We start from the raw sequence: 4,425 nt of genomic DNA on the forward strand, positions 1-4,425 counted from the left end.
AGAGAGAGAGAGAGAGAGAGAGAGAGGAAGAGAGAGAGAGAGAGAGAGAGGAAGAGAGAGAGAGAGAGAGAGAGAGAGAGAGAGAGAGAGAGAGAGAGAGAGAGAACACCCCAGGGCCTACATGGTTGTTGCTGAGTATGAAGTTGGGGAGGAGTTGCAGGACAGGAGACATCCTGGAGGAGAGCTTTCATGCTCTTGGCATTTCTTACAGTTGACATGCCAACTCTCTGTGACAGTCAAGGATGGAAGGACTCTCGGTCTAAGAATACCAGACTACACTGGACAGTTGAAATAACCTCGGGCCCTTCTACCGGCAACCACTGACATAGGTTTGCACACTGGTATATGTAAAGGATGCTGGCAAGGCCCGTCCATCCTTCCATTGATAGGGATGGTGAGCAGTAACCCTTTGGAAGAGGATGTAGAGTCTCTTGAGCTTCTGGGTGATAACCGGGGTCCTGCCCTGTTGTTCACCAGTGTTGAATCCTCGGATACATCCCTTCCTGGTCTACCACACAGGACAACCTTCCTGTGAGTTGATATAGAAAACGCTCTTACGTCAGCGTGAAGGCAAGGTGGAAGACTAGCCCGGGAAGCTCTGAGTTAGCACTGAGTGAAGGGATCCTGGCCTTACTAAGACTGCTGCTCTCACTCAGCTCACAGTTTTAGAGACCACCTGCCATGTACACAAGCTGCCCTCCGGAGTCTTCCTCCTTCCTTGCAGGAATTCCACTTCTGTGATCCGCAGCCCACCACACACACTCTCTGCCCCAGCTTCACAACCATCCACCACAGTCAGAAAGGACTGTCTGGTTTTGTCTCTGGCACCCTGCTTCTATGATGTAACGGGAAGGGCTGGAATGTGGAGGTAATAATTACTTTGAGATTTGTACCAGCAGAAAAGAAAGGGCTTGGGATGCTGAGATCAGTATCCATAGCTGGAGAATGTAGATTTTAAAGGATTCAGGAAAGGGTCATCATGACAATACTATTTCTGAAGAAGGGGCTCAAATGACTGGTGAGCGTCGGCAGCTGGAATTCCTTCTAAGGATATGCTTCATGTTTTGAAGCTTTAGTACAAGTAATATCCTGTATGCTGGGCACATCCTGTCTCTCACTCTCCTCCCCAGTTCTCTCGTCTCTCACCTGTTCCTACAGTTTATTTTTTAAACTTTCATTATACACACACACACACACACACACATACAAACACACACAATTTTTAAAAAGTGTCTGTATAAAAATCTAATAACCATAAATGAGGGAATGCAATATTTATATTTCTGAGGTTGGGTTAATTCATTTATATATTTTCATTTATTTTCTCCAGGTATATCTATTCTCTTTCGGTGACATAGCCTAGCTTTTCATTAGGGCTGGCAAAAATTCCGTTATATTTTTATAATACATTTTCCTTTGAAGTTATACTTCTGCCTTGGCCATCCGTATGCTGGGGAGACATTTAGAACCAGGTTCCTCCACATCTCACCAAGAAACTCCATGGGATTGCCAATGACGGTGTGAAAGAGAAGTAGGGGCGTCTGGGTGGCGAGGATGGCAGTCTGGGTAAAAGCACATACTGCGCAAGCATAGGCGCCTAAATTCAATCCACAGCACCCTTGTAAAAATTGGGTGTGGCCACATGAATCTGTATTCCCAGTGCTATGGAGAGGAGGCAAGGGAATTGCAGGGGCTTGCTGACCAGCCCACCCAGCCAGAAAATGGTGAGTCCTCAGATTCAGTAGGAGACCCCATCACAAAGGCGTATGGAGGAGAGCGGTAGAACGGGAACTTAGCGCGCGACTCTGGCCTCTGTGGACACATACATAGGTGTGTGTACCCTCCCCAACACACACACACGCACGAACACACACACACATTAAGGAGACACAGAGACAGAGAGGAGAGAGGGAGAGAGAGAGAGAGAGAGAGAGAGAGAGGGAGGGAGGGAGGGAGGGAGAGAGAGAGAGAGAGAGAGAGAGAGAGAGAGAGAGAGAGAGAGAGAGAGAGAGAGAGAGAGAGATCAGGCGCAAAGGGCAGGGTAAGCAGAAGCATTTGAGGGAGAGTAGAGTGCTTTTAAGTTCAGAGCAGGAACAAGGAAGGGGCCAGTCGCTCGAGGCCAAACAGTGTGATGTTGATGGATGACACAGAAAAGCAGAACTCCTTTTCTTCCATTTGCTCCTGTCTTCTCTGTCAAGGAGAGTGATCTCTGGACCAAATAGGGGAGTGTGAACATTGTTAAGAGAAAATTGAAGCTCAAGATGGGTGAAGAGATTATGCAAGAGCTTGCATCCCCTGCAAATGAGCCTCAGTTTCTGGCTGTGAATGAATTGTAGAGCAGGCATGTGAGAGAAAACAGTGCTCGGGTTTACCCAGCTAAGCAGGGACAGCTCTGCCTGACAGGAAAGGAAGAAATACAAATGCTGTGAGGCAGGAATTAGAGAATTCGGAGCAGGATAGGGCTCTGGGTATCTAGTTTAACCCTTATCTGATTCACTGATGTATGTTTAGAGATGTTCTGTGGATATTCAGGAACTCATAACAAGTTCAGCTCATCTGCCACACATGTGGTATTCACTCCCTTACTATTTCAAGTCCTTAATGTAGAGATGGCTTTATGGCTGTTGGAATCATGCACTCCCCTCTCCCCTTTCCACAGACACTGTGCTGGTCTTCTGCAGGAAAACAAGCATGACAGTTTTAACTCGTGAGCACTTGCCGTCTGAATTCAGTTATCTGTTTAAGGCAACAAACATCAAGCGCGGAAACGGTAAAAGCGTTTTCAAAGTAGAAGCGAAAGTCACGATTCTCCTTATTAAAATCTGGAAGACACGTCCCCACTCTGCCTTCTCTCCGTCTAAACATGTCTGACCGTCACTTTCCGTGTGCAAATGTCTATAAACACATATCCGGCCTGCCTTACAGTCACAAGCGCTTCCTTCAAGATTCAGGAACCATCTCTTTGAAACACATCATTAAGGAAGACAGACTTTAAATCTGTGTCAGAAGACAGCTCTAGCTCGGAAGTCCTGACTGCAGATGAGTAAACCTACACATTGTGATGGGGGCTGTATCCACTTAGCTGTCAACAAATGAGCCCCCCTCCCTTTTTTAGCAGATTTTTCTGCTAAAGATTTTTCTAGTTAAGTTCTTAGTCAATAACATCATTTAAATTTTCTTCTATCTCGGAGAAAAATCTTTTTCTGGGCTTGGAAATTTTATTTTCCATTACAGGATATGTTTGAGCATGTGCTAGGTACACTTCCAAGTAGCGGGGGTTTGGCATTCCATGAAACTGTTAAGTCCTGCCTTCGTAAAACTTTTAGTGTTGGAAGAGAGGTACCTAACAATTAGAACAATATCTATGTAAATCACATGATTTATTGAAAAGAATAGGTTCAACAAGGCAAGTATAAATAGCACATGAAATTTGGGCTTTCTGGGGACAGTTGGTGTCCAAAGGAGAGGTATAAATCATCTCTAGGACAGTAGAAGATTATGTTTGAGCTGAATCATGGGAGGAAAAAAATAGGCTTTGAAATTGCGACTTTGATAGACCTGATCAAACAAAGCAAGAAGGTCCAGAATGGATGATAAGGTCCAGAGAGTGCTACATTACGACAACAAAAAGAGAGAAAGAAAAAAGAAAGAAAGAAAGAGAGAGAGAGAGAGAGAGAGAGAGAGAGAGAGAGAAAGAAAGAAAGAAAGAAAGAAAGAAAGAAAGAAAGAAAGAATCAAATGAACATAGCCACAACATTCATGAGCCCTCAGATGTGACCATGAGACCAAACCTAAGAATCTGCAGGCTGCGAGGAGAGGCTGAAGTAAAACACTGAAGGCATAGAGGACCTATTCAACACTCATAGTAGAGAATCTCCCAAATCTAATCCAAAGACAAGGACATCTAATGTCACGAGGCTCTCAGAACCCTGGATAAATATGGTTACAAAGAATGGATACAGAAGGCCGTGAAGAAAGCAATGCCAAACCTACAAAGCCAGACATACCAGAACGCTGAAGGCCAAGAGACACTGGATATTGTTCTTCAAGTCCCCAAAGAAAGAAAGCAAACCAGGCTGCTTTGGAGGAATCTAATATCTAGGGAACGGAAAATATTTAAGCAACTGAATGGAAATGACAGCAGAGTCCTTGGGGAAGTCTGGGTAATTGACAGTTGTGGATTGTTTTACTCTTTGTCCTTCCTTTCCCTCTCTACCTTCCCCTTTCCTTTCTCCTCCCTGATTCTCTCATACAACGCCTGGTCTTGAGTCCATCAAGCCTGCCATCTTGAGCTTTTCTGCACACGTTGCTTGTGAACCACATAACCCTAATCCTTGTTTGTAGGGACATTTCATATTCTTTGTTTTGTTTGAATGCGTGTGTGTGTGTGTGTGTGTGTGTGTGTGTGTGTGTGTGTGTGTGTGT

This window comes from Grammomys surdaster, unplaced genomic scaffold (assembly GCF_004785775.1).
Source record: "Grammomys surdaster isolate TR1022 unplaced genomic scaffold, NIH_TR_1.0 125934, whole genome shotgun sequence".
In the NCBI taxonomy this organism is placed as follows: domain Eukaryota; kingdom Metazoa; phylum Chordata; class Mammalia; order Rodentia; family Muridae; genus Grammomys; species Grammomys surdaster.